Below are 18,554 nucleotides of genomic sequence, written 5' to 3'. Positions count from 1 at the left end.
TCCAAAGGCCTGGAGCAAACATTCCTCTGCCAACAATTCCCATCTCTGCTAAACCTGAGCCCCCAGAAGCACCTGGGATTATTCAACCCCATGTCAAGTCTACATCCCATCCCCCATCCCTAGGTCAGGCCTCAGGAGTGTGCTAAGTGGAAAGTCTCAATGACTGAAACCTGGAAGACCTGCCCCTGTGACCCACTGTCTCTATACCCAGCTGTGCACATGGAAGCAAGTATTAAAAAGAGAAAACAAAACCATAAAAGGCAGCAAGGCAGTTTCAAGATTTATTGAAGTGGGTTAGAGGACACGATGCCCAGCACAGAAGACTCCAATGGGAACTCTTGTTTCTAAAGTTACACCAGGAGCAGACAAGGGACACGGAGGCCACTGGATGACCTGGTCCAGACGGAAGGAAAGCAGACTTCTGGGTCCGCGGTGCTCTGTGGCACCTGCTGGGAAGGGCAGAGCCAGCTGAAGGTCTCCAGTTCTGAATCCCAAGTCCCCAGAGTCCCAGGACTTGCCCTCTGCCCCGCTCACAGGGACAAAGCCCTTCCATACTGTGCTAAGGCAACAGGAGAAGGAGGTCTGGTGATGATCGGCGGCGACACCCCTCTTCACTCTGCTACGCCAGCATCCGTGAACAGCCCCAGAACAACCTAAAGGAGGAAGTCACGTGAGGCCGGCAGCTTGGAATTTCTATTTCAGAAACACAGGCCGACTTAGCCCCTTGGCAGTTACTCACCATGAGGAGGCCCTTCCAGGGGAGCTGGGACCCAGGTCACCATCCTGAGAGGCCAGAGCTTCCATCCCTGAGGCTTCCTCCAAGGCAGCACCGCAGAGTGACAAGGAGGCCACGGGGCAGGAGGTCAGGACCAGGGATAACTCTCCAATGTTACCTCGTCTTCCTTCAAGCTGACACGCGTGAGAGTGCCCCCAATTAGTCAGGCATGAGCTGCGGGCTTTTCACACTAAACCTGGCTCAAAAAGGAATCTCAAAACTCCCAGAGAAGAGTCAAAATGAACAGTCTTTTAAAAATGGGCCTTCTCATGGCGACAGAGCAAATGTAGTAACTGGCAGAGAGATGGCTGGAGAGCTCGCTCTCAGGAGCTCTTCCCACTCGGCCCTACCCCTGTGGCAGGAGCAGGGACCACCACCCCAGCAGCTGTCCCCCGCACTGTCATTACTGCCTGTACACCGGACTCCCAGGTGCTCATGCTCACCCCAGCCTCAAATTGTCCTCGTGTTCCTCCCTTCCCCCGAAGACCTTCCTGTGGCCTATCACATCCCACTCCTTCAAAGGCCAGGTCCGCCACCTCCAACAAGCTGCTTCCCTTTGAAAATCTTACAGCAACGACTATACACCACCCAACATCGTGCTTATTCATTACGTATAATTCATCGTGGTTCCTTACACCCGTAAAGTATCTAAACCTGACACAGACGTAGCCTGGCTCTGCTAACAGGAGGCCAAGCTGAGACAGGCCAAGCTCGAAGTCTCCTGTCACTGCCTGTCACACAGCAGCCCCCAGTGCCTGAGGGCTGGAAAGCACGGGCTGGAGAGAAGCAGGAGTGTGTGAAAGCGCCAGCATTTGAAAGGGACAGGTGTGGACCCTCCAAACACGGGAAATTGCTTTCCACAATTCCTCTCCCTGCATTATCAATGACCAGAGCACAGACAGCCCATGGCCACCTTTTGAATGCAGGTGCGTACAAGGCAGAGAGAGCTCCAGGAAGAGAAGGGAGTGCCAGTGGCCTATACGGTAGACTGAGTCTGGGAAAACCACCCAGCCAAGCACAGGACCCACGGAGTGGCCATTCTTTCCTGCAAAAGCCCAACAGGAACCTTCTCCCAAGGGGAATCAAAGAGAAGTCACTTTGGGGCTTCCCTGGTGGCGCAGTGGTTAAGAATCTGCCTGTCAATGCAAGGGACACAGGTTTGAGCGCTGGCCGGGGAAGATCCCACATGCCGCGGAGCAACTAAGCCCATGTGCCACAACTACTGTGCCTGCGCTCTAGAGCCCACAACCCACAACTACTGAAGTGTGTGCGCCTAGAGCCCATGCTCCGCAACAAGAGAAGCCACGACAATAAGAAGCCTGCGCACCACAACGAAGGGTAGCCCCTGCTCACCGCAACTAGAGGAAGCCCGCACACAGCAACAAAGACCCAACACAGCCAAAAATAAATTAAAAAAAAAAAAGCACAGTAAAAAATCCACTCAAAAAAAAAAAGAGAAGTCACTTTGGACAAAAATGGGAAAATATTGCAGTTGGAAATTACAGAAATCATGTGGTCTTAAGAACCACAAAGTCACCTCTAACACAGCTTTGGTTTTTCAAATGAAGAAAACAAGGTTCTGAACAGGACACTGACTAAGCCAGCAGCAGAAGGGGATTCAAAGCCAGGGGAGGAATCTCTGATGCCCAGGTCCCCCCATTTTCCATCACAACATCCTTCTGCCCACACTCCAGGGAAGGACAGATACCCCACAACTCTCATTGCCCCAGTGGAACTCTAGAGGCTCCACCCCTGCAGCAGCCACTGCAGACAGTGAAGGCCCAGATGTGGTCCAGGATGCCCAGAGCTGGGGTGGTGAGCAGGCCTGGGGACTCGTGGATGCTGCCTTCAGCTCACCTCTCAGCTCCCCCACATCTTCACCCAAAGCCCCTGGGAACACACACACACGACTACAGGATCAGAGGACCCAACACTCCAGAGAATAGACCAGCGATCTTACCTCAAGGACACTGGGGTCTAGACCACTCCTGATGACAACTTCCATGACACCTCTGCACACAGTGGACTCATCTGCAACAGACAAGAAGCCAAGGATGAGCACCCGCCTCGTCCCTGCTCACAGCAGAGCACGTCAGGCACCAGGAAAGGACTTAGTGCAAGAGTTACCAGACAGTAAACGTTCTGCAGATGTTGGCTGTTATTATTTCCTGAACAGACACACTATTTCCTCATTAAAAAACAGTAGTTAACTCTAAAAAGGGAGACAGTGGATGGCCTATGGCAGGGTGGCCAACGCTGACCAATGTGTAATTGACCAGTGAAGGCGGAAAAGGATGCCATTGCCAGGTTTACGGGAACGTGCCATGGCCGACTGATAGCAACTGGGCATCAAGGGGAACTTAAGCAGCACACAGGGCCTGGTTCCCAACAGCAGGGGCAGGAAGCGAATGCCCCAACAACAACACTAATGCACGCATGATAGACCCCAAGGCCCTGGAGGCCCGAGGTGTGGCAGGGAAGAAGCAGGAGTGTGTGGGAAAGCTCCCGGAACTGCAGGGTGAGGATGTGAACCCTCCAAATGCAGGACAACCCTACCATGTTTCCTCTGCCTGCACTACCAAAATGCAGGCCACAGGCAGCCCGTGATCACTTCCAAGTGCAGGGGCAGGAAAGGACAGAGGGCTTGCTGAAAAACGAGGCCAATGGCAGAGGCCTGGAGCAGTCGGCCTAACAGAGCACAAGGAGGCAGTATTTGCTTCTAATCCTGCAAAAAAGCCTTCCACGTGGCCCAGAAGGGAGAGACAAAGGGAGGACACCTCTGAAAGAAAAGTGACAGAGTTCTTAGGTTGTAAAAGACAGGGACTAGGTGATCTGAGGACAAATGGCCTCATTGTAGTCCTGCTTTATAGAGGATGAAACCAGCGATAAGAGAAGGTCCCAAAGTTAGGAGGAGGCAGAGAAGTGACTGACACCTGGGTACAAGTGGGCATACCGAAATCCTTTCCCTGCCTCCGTTCACACATTCTGCTGCCAACATAACAAACAGTCTGAGGAAGGGCTCCCCAGGGGCTCTCAGAAACAAGCACGTAAAGAGGAACCAGGTGTGTTCCCAAAGGCCCCAGACAGGGTAACGCTGAGGGCCGGGTCGAAGCCACTCTCGTCTCTCCTCTAGCTGCTTCCAGGACCACGGCGGGACCTGCGTGTACCTTGAGGGAGGCAAAGCCCCAGATCTCCAGGGAACAGAGCTCACCTCAGCAGCACGTGGTCCAGCCGCTTCTTGACAGGATGGGGACACATCTCAAGGGTCTCCTCTGCAACAATCGAGAAGCCCTGGATGAGTGACCTAGATCCAACCTGGCCACAGCACGTCCTGGGAAGCCCAGGCCGAGTATGTGCATCGCAGCCACTTCACAAACGTGAGCTGCTGGTACCACCCACGAGCCATGCCACCACTCATGAACAGGACGGAAGTTATAACTCCACATGGGACAACAGCTCATCTGCATCTGAGGCAGAGGCCTTTTCAGATCATCTTTTGTGCAAACTCTAATGACACTGTACAGTTTCTGGAAGCTGGATCTTGAACAGGATAAAAGTCCAGGACAGGTCTGGGAGCGTGCAGCACCTGACAGGCCATGCCTGGCCTGGTCTGGCCTTGACCCGGGGGTGGGGTAGGAGGGGTAGAGGCACCTCAGGCTGCCTGCGGAGGAGAGGTCTGGTGTCTATTGAAGCCTTGTCCAAGTGCAATACTGCTCTGGTTCCTGCCACCATAACCGCAGGCCATGGGGAAAGTCTCCCCTGGTGGACTGGGCTCCATCTCATGCCAAGGGACCTCCAAGGGATAAATACTGGCCAATAGGAAGAACAATGCCAAGAAAAGGACACACAGGAAGTGCCCCCACCTCTCCCCTGGCTCGCTGGCTCACAAGCAGTCTTCCCCTGGTTCTCCATGACATGATGGGCCACGCCACCTCACCGGGATGCGTCTGTCCTTTCCTTCTTTCCTGCTGCGCAGTTGTTGCACAGTTGCTGAGCACCGGACACCTGCCAGGCGCTGAGGCTGCGGAGAGGCAAAACTCAGACACTGACCTTGAGATCAGAGCAGAGAGAGGCAAACAAACAAGAAAACCAACGATTTCCATGAAGTATGATTAGTGCCCTCATCTCACATCAAGCCACTTCCCACACTACATCACACCAGGAAACATGCTTGACTAAGGACCTGGAAAGGGGAGAGGGGGGAGGCAGACCTGGCTTCCTGGAGGGAAGCCCTTGGTGAAAATTACCCGAACAGTGGCTCCACAGCCAGCCCATAGCTCCTTAGACACAGCCCATGCTTTATCTTCCTTTTTTAAAAGCTTCTCTGCAACTAGCACTGGGCCTCGCATAGGGAACACTCAGTAAGCCGGAAACCAGGGGCCAGGAAGCATATGTAAAGGCGGCGGGAGGCCGGCCGAGTGGGACAGCTCCAGAGTTGGGAAGGGACAGGAGTGAACCCTCCAAACACGGGGAAACGCTTTCAGCAACTCCTCTGCCGGCACTACCAGGGACCAGGGCACGGGCAGCCCATGATCACTTCCGAATGCAGGGGCAACAAAGGGCAGAAGAAGAGCCAGGCAGAGGAGCCCATGTCAGCAGCCGGCTCTCCGCCCAGGCAGGGGAAAGCTGCCCAGCCAAGCCCGGGACCCCAACGCTAGCCTCACTTCATGGCAAGACTCCATCTCCCCTCAGCAACAGAGGCCACAGGAAGACCAACTTCTCGTAAAAATGCCTCAAGTACTCCTCCACCCACAAAATACCAACTAAGTACCTACTAACCACTTGCCAGGCACTGGGGGTTCAAAGACACGGACCAGGCCTCTGCCCTCCCGACTGCTTGCTGTTCCCCCACTGGAAGGAAAGGAAAGCTCAGGAGAATGAAGTAACTCACCCGAGGTTCCACGGCTAACGAGGGGATGCGTCAGCATCTGAACTCAGGCCTTTCTGGCCCCCAAACCCAGCCCCACTCTCCTGCACAAGGCTTTGCAAGACAGTTCCCAGAACCCCCCTGAGCCCAGGGACCACCCCCTCTGCCGCATGGCAGGAAGGCCACGGCCCCCAGTTCAAGACCCTCAGGAGCAGCACTTGCCCAAGGGGCTGGGGCGCCCTCACTTTAAAGCTCAAACACCCGTTTGTTAAAAGGAGGTTTCAACACTTTCCCTTAAAGCTTATTAGGGGGAAATGGGCTAACGCTCACCAGAGTATTTGACCGGTAACCGACGAGCGGCTTTGGGGCCTGAAACGCTCGAGTCGGAGGTGATGGGCAGTGAATCAGGGGTTCTGGCGCCTCTCGGGCCAGGTTCACACGGGCTCTGCACGACGCCCTGCGGGACCTCGGGCCCACGCGTCACCCGACCTGTCTCTCAACATCAGCGGGCACAAGTCTCCCCACGGGGCGGGTGAGGCTCCGAGACGGCGCCGGCCGGTGGCGCGGTGACCCGAGGCCTCTTTGTCTAGGACACGAGTCCCGAAAGGTCCACACGCGGCGGAGGGGACGGGCTCAGAACAGGGAGCGAACAAGGGCTCCGAGGTGACCTGCGGCTGGAGCTCCCCCCATCTCGGGCCTCAGTTTCCCCTCCTGTCGGGAGCGGGGAGACGGAGCACCGGCCTTGGAGGCCGCCGGGGGTCCCTGGGCAGCGCGACCCCGCAATGACTCACCCAGGGCGCCGGGACTGTCGGCTGCAGGTCATTGGAGATGACGAGAGAAGATGCTGCACGGTTCCCGGCGACCAGGCCGCAAGACGCAGCTTCCAGCGGTTGAGCGCCAGCGGAAATGCAGTTGAGGTGCGGGATGCAGCCTAGAGCGGCAGCTCCCAGGGCGGAATCCGCGCAAGCGGTTCTTTCGCGCCCCCTTGTGGATTAGAACGGAAACTCTGACCTGCCAAGTCTCCAAGCATCCTTTCCTCTTCCCAACCGCCAATCTGAATATTAAATGGCTAGGACATCTGTAGTTTTGACCTGTCCACTCCTTCTCCCTGATTTTCTTGTGGCATTCACTTTTCCTGTTGAATTCAGTCTTGTTGGGAATATCAATTATGGTGTCTTGCCCTCTCCTGAGAACTGTTTGGGCGTGAGACCCAAGCTGGGAAAATTATACTTTCTTCCTTAATTATGTATCTCAAGTGTGAGAGAGCAGGGATCCTAAAGGAGCTTGGAGGCTAGTTGTGGAGCTATGAGTGGAGTCATACTTCAATCAATTTCCAAACTAAGGTGGTTTCTTGTAGGTGGTGTACCTTAGCAGGGTTTTGAAGGACTCAAACAGAAAGGGGGAATGGGAAGATGTTCAGAAAAGGGAGGAAAAGGAAGACGCACAAGCTGATGTGGGGGAAGGGATGGGGGAGTGGATACATGTGTTTGGATGTGAAAAAGTTAGAAACTGGATAGAGCATCTCATTGCATGGCCTGTAATAGATGAATCTTTAAATGTTACAAGAGAAGAAAGAAATTCTCATTGTTGCAATGGGAGAGGCACTCACTTGATTCTGAAATGTAAGAAAAAGTCCATGTGTCTCAGTTTGCTCTTGGTTTCTGAGGGCTTAAAAAAATGAGGAAAAGGACAATTGAAATGATTCAAATAAAGTAAAATCAATAAAACAATGAGTAGAAACCAAAATGGCAGAAAATGAGCCTAACCATGTTTAGAGCAACATAGCCAAACAACTTTAGGAATGGGAAAAGGGGCTGTGTACAGTCAGCAGAGGGTAAAAAGCTAGAGAACAATATGTTTGACTTTTTGCCCATAAAATTTTAAATTTAGGTAAAATGAACGCATTCCTGGAATATATTTAACAGAATTGCCTTAAGGAAAAATAGAAAACCTAAATAATTTCATAACACTTAAAAAAATTGAATCAGTTAATCTTCCCACAAAGAAAACATCATACCCAGGTGTCTTTTTTTAATATAAATTATTTATTTATTATTATTATTTTTAATTTATTTATTTTATCGATTTATTTTTTTGGCTGCATTGGGTCTTCGTTGCTGTGTGCGGGCTTTCTCTAGTTGTGGCGAGCAGGGGCTATTCTTCATTGCGGTGCGCGGGCTTCTCATTGTGGTGGCTTCTCTTGTTGCAGAGCACAGGCTCTAGGCGTGCAGGCTTCAGTAGTTGCAGCGTGCGGGCTTCAGTAGTTGCAGCACGCAGGCTCAGTAGTTGTGGCTCGCAGGCTCTAGAGCACAGGCTCAGTAGTTGTGGCTCACGGGCTTAGTTGTTTGTCCTCATGAAGCTTGTGGGAAAATTCCCCCAAAGTGTTGCCCTTTAAAGATATTCCCAAGAGTCTTCATTAGAAGGGCCCACCATTTAAGGATTAGAATGGAGATTTTTGAACCCCTCCCTTCAGGATGGTAGAACGTAGGGTGACTCTGCTGGACGAGAGAAGGATGTGCTAGGAAAACATCAAGTGTTTTCTATGTTCAGCCAAGTATCCCTAACAACTCTGCTTTTCAGCCAGAGTCTATGATGTGAATGGCACATCCATGAGTTGGGCAGCACACAACCTGCACAACCATATGTGGCAATCCTGCCTACCTACAGTGGAAGATGTATGGAGATGTACTTCAGGGCAAATGTAGCATATGTCTCCCCCACACCATATACAAGAAACGGAGTAAATGTAAAGCCACAAATCCACACACACAGAGAGGGGGAGATGCAGGACAGAGAGTACTGGTGGAATTTCAGTCCCTGGTGTTTGTCATCTTGGAAGCCCAGTTCCACCTCTGCCTTTCCTTTTGTTCGGTTACATAAGCTTTCTAAGAATGTAATTCTTTTTTTTTTTTTTTTAGCATAAGTTAAGTTTCTGTCACTAACAGTCCTGGCTAAATGCCCAAGTCTTTTCCTTAACTTATCCTAAATGGCCAGTTATTAAGGTATTCCATCACTGGGGGTGGGGGTGGGGAGTTGGCATTGCACGAGGCACTGCGTGCTTATCTCAGATGACTTTCCCATCTATGACACTGGCCTACCTAACTGGAGATTCCAGCAAAAAGGGCAGCATGCTGAGGTCTTGAAATAAATGTGTTACGACAACCTTTGCTCTTGGCGTTCAGATAACAGTCCATGATCAGTGGCTTGTCCTTATTTGTCAGTCAGCAGTGTGTCTGCAGACGTTAAAAACAAAAGAAAACTGCAGTGCACTCTCTGCAAGCTCCAGAAGGGATGGATGTTTCAAGTGGGTCTTTTGCCAGAAGGGGGTGTGTTGGGGACCTACCCAGGCAGGAGTAGGCCGGTGATTAGGTCTGCCTGGACCAAGGCTCTTTCAGGAGTGGATACAGGGGGCTTAAGGAGGCTGTAGGGGGAGGAAGAGCCACCAGCCACTTGGAGCCACTGGTCATCAAGACAGAACAGTAGCAGCCAAAAGGGGTCAGGGGCACTGCTGAGCCAATGAACCTTCTATTCATTCATTCATTCATTCATTCAATACATGGTAAATAAGCGCTTCCGCTCTATGGGGCACTATGCTGGTGGGTGTGTCCAACAGATGTCAACAACAGCCTGATTGGCAGGAAATTGAGAAAGGAACAACAAAAACTACCACCTAAATAATTCCCCAAACAACTGTTCGAATGATTTTTCCCCATAAAGGCACTGGAAAAGCTATACCACTTTTCCAATACTGTTTTTTGTTTTTGTATAATGACTGGAGGCAAAGGAATGAATGAAAGAAGCCTATTGTGTCTGCCTTCCTCCAAGCTTATAGGCTAATAATCCACTAATAGCAAAGAAGTTCTGTCTCATAAATGCAAGCATGGCTTTTGATTGGGAAGTCTAGTAGTTTATCACATTAAGAGGTCAAAAGTATGGTAAATATCACAGAATTTGGAGGAAGACAGATACGATGGATTAAGTTATGTAACCCCAAAAGGTGTTATGTTGAAGTCCTAACACCTGGTACCTGGGAATGTGACCTGATGTGGAAATAGTATTTGCAGATGTAACTAAGATGTAAGTTAAGATGAGGTCATGTTGCAGGAGGAAGGACCATTAATCAACATGACTGGTGTCCTTATAAGTGAGGAGAAAGACACCCCAGGAGAATGCCAGAGATTGGAGTGACACAGCTGCAGGATTGATGGACACCACCAAGCACTAGGAAAAGGAGGACTCCCACCCAGAGTTTTAGAGGGAGTATGGCCCTGCTGACATGTTGATTTCAGACTTCTAACCTCCAGAATAGTGAGAGAATAAATTTCTCTTTTAAGCCACCCAGTTTGCGGTAATTTCTTATGGCAGCCCTAGGAAACGAATTCAATAGACATACTTGAAATTTTTCTCTACCACCTTTTACACATTAGCAAGCTACTTAATCCTTCTGAACCCCAAGTTTTCAACTTCAAAGTAGATAAAATATGCAAAATGGTGCCACTATGGAAAATAGGATGGTGGTTGCTCAAAAAATTAAAAACAGAATTGCCATAGGATCCAACAATTCCACTTATCCTCGAAACAAATGAACGCAGCGTCTTAAAGGGATATTTGTCCACCCACGTGCATGGCAGTACTATTCACGATAGCCAGAAGGTACAAGCTACTCAAGTGTCCATTGATGGATGAACAGATAAACAAAATGTGGTCTCTACATACAATGGAATGTTATTCAGCCTTAAAAAGGAAGGGAATTCTGACAAATGCTACAACATGGATGAACCTGAATAATATTACGTTAAGTAAAATAAGCCAGTTATAAAAGGACAAATACTACATGATTCCACTTATATGAGGTACCCAGAGTAGTCAGATTCAGAGACAGAAAGTAGAATGGTGGTGGTCAGGGGCTGGAGATAGTGGGGAATAGAGAGTTAGTGTTTAATAGGTACAGCGTTTCAGCTTGAAAGATGAAAAGAGTTCTGGGGATTGATTGTACAATGATGTGAATGTACCTGACACTACTGAACTGAGTATTTAAAAATGACTGGGGCTTTGCTGGTGGTGCAGTGGTTAAGAATCCGGCTGCCAATGCAGGGGACACGGGTTCGAGCACTGGTCCAGGGAGACCCCACATGCCGCGGAGCAACTAAGCCTGTGCACCACGACTACTGAGCCTGCACTCTAGAGCCCATGCTCCACAACAAGAGAAGCCACCGCAATGAGAAGGCTGCGCACCACAATGAAGAGTAGCCCCTGCTCACTGCAACTAGGGAAAGCCCACATGCAGCAATGAAGACCCAATGCAGCCAAAAATAAAGAAATAAAATAAAAAGGATTAAGATGGTAAATTTTATGTTATGTGTACTTTACAATTCAAAAATTTTAAATTAGGTAAAATAATGCATTGAAATACATGAACACCATAAGGGCTTTTTTTTTTAGCTTTTGACTTATCGTTAGCTATCACCATCATCATCATGATTATCATAATTTGATAAAAATTACTATTCATTCATAACTTTGAGTCTTAGAATTCTAAAAATAGAATATACATCATAAACCATCCGTCAATATCACATGTAATGGTGAAATCATAGAAGAATTCTTCTATTTTTATCCTAGAAGTCCCAGAAAAGTAGTCAGGGATGTCTGCTGCCCTTGGCCAGGACAACCCAAGGTCTTAAGAGTAAAGAATTGATACAGTCTGCTAGCATGGTGAGAGATAATGACCCAACGTCAAATATTGTTACCCCGGAAGGCCCAGGTATTCAGGCAAGAAAGTTCATGATTCTCAAGCCAGGAAAGCTTAAGTGTAATTAGCCACAAACATCTCAGTTATTTAGTTAGCAAAGGAGGTCCAAAGTTGTTGTTCAGGGAAACCCAAGTTAATTAGCTAAGACCATCCAGATTCATTAGTCAAGAGGGTTGTTTTCAAGGATTGTCCACCGCAGATAGAAGGAAAGTCTGATGTCACCGGCCAAGGTTATCAGTCTTTCGCTTGGACTCCGGTCCCCCAGGGCCCAGCCCTGCCTGTTTGGGAAGGGAACGGGCCACCTCTTCTCCTGTCTGTCTGCATGGCAGAGGCCTGAGCCATTTAGACTTTCACTGAGCCAACATTGATCCCCCCTCTCCGGAACCAGGGGCCTTCAGCCCAGGACAAAAATGAAGCAGAAGCAGAACTAGTGACAAAGAGGCTGTGGGGGTCAGAGGACCAGCGAGGGGACACAGGGAGGAGGGAATGCTGACACCTTGGTGGGAACTGACCCAGAGGGTGGGGAGACCCTCTGTCTCACCTCAGTGTGTCTGAGCATCCAGTGAGGGCCTGGGGGCTGCTGGAGGCTCCCAAACAGGCCCAGTCCCAGGCCATGGGGCAGCAGAGGCTCTGGGTGGCTGGACTGGCCAAAGCTACCAATGGGCCTCAGTCCCAGCCTGCAGGAGCCCAAGCCTATTCCTCCCGAAAGATGCAGTAACAGATAATCAGTAAGACGGCAAGGAGGAAGATGAACAGAATAAGCAAGACCGCCAGCATGCTCATCATTCTTAGTGCAGGGACAGGGCTTGGAGATCCTGCAGGGCTCACCAGGCCAGCTGCTGGCTTCCAGCCTAGACCCTGGGCATCACCTCCTTCGGACAATCTGTCCAGCCAGGCGAGACCCCATCTCCCCATCCCGCCCATCTCCAGGCTCCAGGAATCTCTCAGCCACTGTGAGGTCACAAACTCCAAGATGATGGAATGCTGACCTCCCAGCCACAGCCCAGTCCTTTATAAATGTGACCAGTATGTTGAAAGAGGGACTTCTGGTATGTCATCATAAAAACATTTTTTTTTGCCTGTCTCTTTAAACTTTCTAAGTGGAAGTATCTTTTCACTGCCCCTAGAAAAATATCAGGCAGTCGTCATCAGTCTTCTGATCATTCTTAAGTAACAAGTCTTGTATTACTAAAAATGGGGAACATAGTTTTCATTCAATTATTTTAAATATCCATCTCATGTATCAATCGTGTTTTCAATGATCATTGATAGGTCAGACTTCTCTGCTCTCCACCAACTGGCGCCAAGCACAGGGTGGGTTGCTGTCTACTGGGAGGGGATGGGAACCTTCTCCCCTTACTTATCCAAATGTGTTTCTCTTCACCAGGTTTCCGCTCACTCTCCCCAGCCCACCCCCACTCTCAGTACCTCCAGGATCAGGATCAGATGGAATGACGAGTGAGATGGGGGAACATTTCTCTCCAGGCTGGTCATGAAATTAATGCTGAGCATTCTCCCTCAGCCCCTGTTTCAGGGGTTCTTCAGAGACCCCCCTCCTGGTGCCCTTTGACTGTACCCCCAGTGATGTGAACAGGCCCTCTTCTTGGGGTCCCCTCCCTCTAGCAGGCTCCCTGTAGGGCAGAACCTCTTGGGCAGCAGGTGGACAGTCCTATCCCAGATTTTACACTTGTTGAAGGAGACAATGAACTTTTTTTTTTTGCGGTATGCGGGCCTCTCACTGTTGTGGCCTCTCCCATTGCGGAGCACAGGCTCCGGACGCACAGGCTCAGCGGCCATGGCTCACGGGCCCAGCCGCTCCGCAGCATGTGGGATCTTCCCGGACCGGGGCACGAACCCGCATCCCCTGCATTGGCAGGCGGACTCTCAACCACTGCGCCACCAGGGGAGCCCGACAATGAACTTTTGACTGAGGAGTGGGTTGGGCACGGGTCACCTGTGCTCCCCAATTCCAGGTGACACTTATCAAGCTCCCATGTGTTCCTGCTGAAGCTCCTGGTATGAGGATCTCCAGAGAAAGGGGAAATTCCTCCTACTCTCCCTCTTGGGGGCAAGGTGGGGGGAATATTTTAAGACACAGAGTCCATAATTCCCTCTCTTTTTCATGTCTAACACTGTACTGTTAAGACTCTCAAATTAGAAGAGAGACTTGAGTCACAAGTAACCATTTTCCAGTTATTTTCTTCCTAAATTCTGCATCTGGTCCAATGTGTTCTTGAGAAGGCCGCTGCCACGATAGCAGGTGGAACCTTCAAAAACTGCCGAGATTGAACCACCTTTTACCTACCACAGCTGTGATTTGTTGTTGTTCCACTGTTCATTCCACTATCTTGGTGCCTCCTTGGTGCTTGGGCTGAAATGTCCATTTTAATATCCTGTTACACTAACAGCAAACATCAACCATGCCTCTTAGATGCCCGGCCTTCTCTAGGCACTGGGGATGCAGAAATGAACCAGCCTAGATCCCCTCCCTAGCTTCATGGGTGCAAAGGGTACAGAAGATCATCTAGGTTGGAACTGTGGCTCTGCCCCTTCCCAGCTTTTAGAAGGCACCTTTCCTTTAATCTCCAGCTCAGAACAACGAGGCTCCCAACCTGAGTGTTGCAGGAGGCCCAGACGCTCCTAGGATGTTCCAGGCTCATGGGTGGTGGGGGCCTGTGGCAGGGACGTGCTCTCAGCCTCCTGCTTGCTGCTTTTCTCCTCTGGCTCTGAAGAGCTGATCAGAGCCAGATGGCCTTAGACGTGTTCTGATATACGGCAGCCACCAGGCACATGCAGCCACATGTGGCACAGAGTGCTGGAAATGTAGCCAGTCCCAACTGCAATGCACTGTCAGTATAAAACAAGCACTGATTCCAAAGACTTTGAACAAAGAAAAAGAAATCATAAATATCTTATTAATAAGTTAAAAATATTGATTACACACTGAAATGTAATATTTTGGTTATCTTGGGTTAAATATACTATTAAAATTAATTTCACCTTTTTGGGTACCTTTTTACTTTTTTTAAATTTATTTTTATTTTTTTTTGCGGTACGCGGGCCTCTCAGTGTTGTGGCCTCTCCCATTGTGAGCACAGGCTCCAGACGTGTAGGCTCAGTGGCCATGGCTCATGGGCCCAGCCGCTCTGCGGCATGTGAGATCTTCCCAGATCGGGGCATGAACCCATGTCCCCTGCATCGGCAGGCGGACTCTCAACCACTGCGCCACCAGGGAAGCCTTATTTTTTATTTTTTTTTTAATTTTTAAAAAAATTTTTGGCCATACCTCATGTGGCATGTGGGATCTTAGTCCCCTAACCAGGGATGGAACTTGTGCCCCCTGCAGTGGAAGCATGGAGTCTTAACCACTGGATTGCCAGGGAAGTCCCTAAATTTTTTATCTTTAATTTATTTATTTTTATTGAAGGATTTGAAATGACCCCTGCTATACAGTAGGTCCTTGTTGGTTATCCATTCTAAATATAGCAGTGTGTACATGTCAATCCCAATCTCCCAATCTATACCTCCCCTGCCACCCTTTCCTGCTGGTAATCATAAATTCGTTCTAATTTACTTATTTTTATTGAAGTAGAATTGATTTACAATGTTGTGTTAATTTCTGCTGTACAGCAAAGTGAATCAGTTATGCACATATATACATTGTTTTTTATAGTCTTTTCCATTATGGTTTATCCTAGGATATTGAATATAGTTCGCTGTGCTGTGCAGTAGGACCTTGTTGTTTATATGTTCTGTACATTTGGTACCTTTTTAATGTGGCTCCTGGAAGGTTTAAAATTACACATGCGGCCGGCCGGCATTATGTTTCTACTGGAGAGTGCTGCCTTAGGCTCTTCAAATACAGCACCCTCTCTCTGCCTCATAAATAATGTCACGGTGTCCTCACAGTGACAGAAGCCCTGGGCTTTCTCAGAAATACCAAAGTATAGCAACTACCGCGCTTGGCCATCTGCTCTGTGCTGTGTTCTCGGTGTGCATTGTTTCACTTAATTCTCACAGCAACACTGTTGGGGGAGGGGGGACTAAGACTCTGCCCATTTCCAGAAAAGGAAAACTAAGGCTGGGCAAAGTTAGGTCACTTAGCCAAAGCCACAGGGAGAGTAAGGGCAAGAGCAGGAGGCAGCAGAGGACACTGGGGCTGTGTGCACACCTGACCCCTTTGTCCAGTATCCTTCCAGCCACAGCATCCCATGGCCCCTCCTCATCACGGAGATCCCCAATGTTCTCACAGTGTTAGAATCCCACAGGCTCCTCTCAGGTACAGAAGATGGAGTGTTCTCACCCTCAGAGGCCCCCCCACCCCATTTCCTTCTCCGCTGCGTCGGTCAGGCCTGGATTTCCACGTTGTGCTGACTTCATGAAGCGCCGGGAATCTGAAGTGGGGAGACGCTTGCTCGGACACAAGCGTGGGCTGTTTGCACTTCAGAATGTGGACCAAGTTAGTGGCGGGGTTGCCTCAGGTCTGAGAGAGACACCCGGCCTAGGATGCAGGCAGTGTTAGTGCTTGTGGGATTAGGGGCCGTGAGCTTCCCTCTCAAGCCTCTCTGCAGTGCCATCGGGAGTATGGGACCTCTGTCTGTCTTCTCTGGCACAATGCAAATCTGACCAGGTCCCCAAAATGCAAATTTGGTCACGTCCCTCTGATTCAAGACTGCTTTTACTTTTAGGATGGCATTTTAGCAAAGCACCTGCCCACCTCTGTAGGCTTATCTCCTTGTCACCCTCATGATCCAGTTTCAGGTCATCTGAACAATATTTTAGTCTGGTGATGTGTCCAAATAACTATACGGCCAGAATTCATTCATTTGTTCAACTGTGCCAGCCACTAAACTCAATACAATGGTCAATCGGACAAGATGCCTATTGTCCACACAATTCATGAGTTCTTCAACCTAAATATCCATCAACAGATGAATGGATAAAGAAGATGTGGTACAGATATACAATGGAATACTACTCAGCCATTAAAAAGAATGAAATAACGCCACTTGCAGCAACATGGATGGACCTGGAGATTGTCATACTGAGCGAAGTATCAGACAAAGACAAATATCATAGGATATTGCTTACATGTGGAATCTTAAAAAAATGATCAAACAAACTTATTTACAAAACAGAAACACACTCACAGACTTAGAGAACGAATTTATGACTACCAGCAGGAAAGGGTGGCAGGGGAAGTATAGATTGGGAGATTGGAATTGACATGTACACACTGCTGTATTTAGAATGGATAACCAACAAGGACCTACTGTATAGCAGGGGTAACTCTGCTCAGTACTCTGTAATAACCTAAATGGGAAAAGAATTTGAAAAAGAATATATATATATATGTAACTGTATAACTGAATCACTCCGCTGTACACCTGAAGCTAACACAACATTATTAATCAACTATACTTGGATATTAAAAATAAAAAAGAAAGAGCTTTTGCTAATTAAAGCTCCTCATGTGGAAGAGTCACCATTCCTACAAATTAATGACAAATCAGTGACAACAAACAGAACACACGCAGAAAAGCAAAACAGGTGAGAGAATGTTATTTTCAAAATTTCAGACTGCTTCTGGAAATTACCAAGTCATCCTGACGCAGAACTCCGGCTCCGATCCACCAGAGGTCGCTGCAGGACCGCGAGCGAGGGATCCGCTCCCGGCGACGCCGCTCTAGGCCGCAGGCCTCGTCTCTGCTGCAGTTCCGCCGCCGCTGAGCGGGTGGAGGAGGTTCCCGGTTCCGGTGGCTTCTGTTTCTCTTGGATCCACGCCATCTCCCAACATCCGCGGACGTCCGCACCTTCCCGCACTGGCTGCAGTGTTTCCTCCTCTGTCCCGCGCCATCTCTCACGGCGACCCGGGTGCGTTACTGAGGGGAAGCCCTGGGCACGTGGTCTGCTCCGCCCCCTCCCCCCACCCTAAGGGGAAACTGAGACCCGAGGGGGCGGGGAGGGCCACATGTCGACTTCTCGGCCCTCGTGTCTTCGACAAAGAGGCCTCGGGTCACCGCGCCACCGGCCGGCGCCGTCTCGGAGCCTCACCCGCCCCGTAGGGAGACTTGTGCCCGCTGATGTTGAGAGACAGGTCGGGTGACGCGTGGGCCCGAGGTCCCGCAGGGCGTCGTGCAGAGCCCGTGTGAACCTGGCCCGAGAGACACCAGAACCCCTGATTCACTGCCCATCACCTCCGACTCGAGCGTTTCAGGCCCCAAAGCCGCTCGTCGGTTACCGGTCAAATACTCTGGTGAGCGTTAGCCCATTTCCCCCTAATAAGCTTTAAGGGAAAGTGTTGAAACCTCCTTTTAACAAACGGGTGTTTGAGCTTTAAAGTGAGGGCGCCCCAGCCCCTTGGGCAAGTGCTGCTCCTGAGGGCCTTGAACTGGGGGCCGTGGCCTTCCTGCCATGCGGCAGAGGGGGTGGTCCCTGGGCTCAGGGGGGTTCTGGGAACTGTCTTGCAAAGCCTTGTGCAGGAGAGTGGGGCTGGGTTTGGGGGCCAGAAAGGCCTGAGTTCAGATGCTGACGCATCCCCTCGTTAGCCGTGGAACCTCGGGTGAGTTACTTCATTCTCCTGAGCTTTCCTTTCCTTCCAGGGGGGAAACAGCAAGCAGTCGGGAGGGCAGAGGCCTGGTCCGTGTCTTTGAACCCCCAGTGCCTGGCAAGTGGTTAGTAGGTACTTAGTTGGTATTTTGTGGGTGGAGGAGTACTTGAGGCATTTTTACGAGAAGTTGGTCTTCCTGTGGCCTCTGTTGCTGAGGGGAGATGGAGTCTTGCCATGAAGTGAGGCTAGCGTTGGGGTCCCGGGCTTGGCTGGGCAGCTTTCCCCTGCCTGGGCGGAGAGCCGGCTGCTGACATGGGCTCCTCTGCCTGGCTCTTCTTCTGCCCTTTGTTGCCCCTGCATTCGGAAGTGATCATGGGCTGCCCGTGCCCTGGTCCCTGGTAGTGCCGGCAGAGGAGTTGGTGAAAGCGTTTCCCCGTGTTTGGAGGGTTCACTCCTGTCCCTTCCCAACTCTGGAGCTGTCCCACTCGGCCGGCCTCCCGCCGCCTTTCTATTATTTTACTATTTTAATAATTACTGCACACCGCAAGGCTTGCTGGATCTTAGTTCCCTGACCAGGAATTGAATCAAGGCCGTGGCAGTGAAAGCGCAC

General features: G+C 50.1%; 1 long non-coding RNA gene across 1 annotated transcript; it reads right to left on the bottom strand.

Moving 5' to 3' along the window:
* Window positions 1–268: 268 nt before the first annotated feature.
* LOC309973235 lies at window positions 269–6,512 on the bottom strand. Its single transcript, XR_014326818.1, has 5 exons — window positions 6,434–6,512; window positions 4,639–4,796; window positions 3,987–4,047; window positions 740–2,806; window positions 269–653 (listed from the first exon to the last, which is right to left on the bottom strand). It is a non-coding gene; the product is annotated as an uncharacterized lncRNA (long non-coding RNA).
* Window positions 6,513–18,554: the final 12,042 nt, after the last annotated feature.

The sequence above is a fragment of the Leucopleurus acutus genome, assembly GCF_964270905.1.
Source record: "Leucopleurus acutus genome assembly, chromosome: 16".
NCBI classification, from domain to species: domain Eukaryota; kingdom Metazoa; phylum Chordata; class Mammalia; order Artiodactyla; family Delphinidae; genus Leucopleurus; species Leucopleurus acutus.
This window is presented reverse-complemented; position numbering and strand designations above follow the sequence as displayed.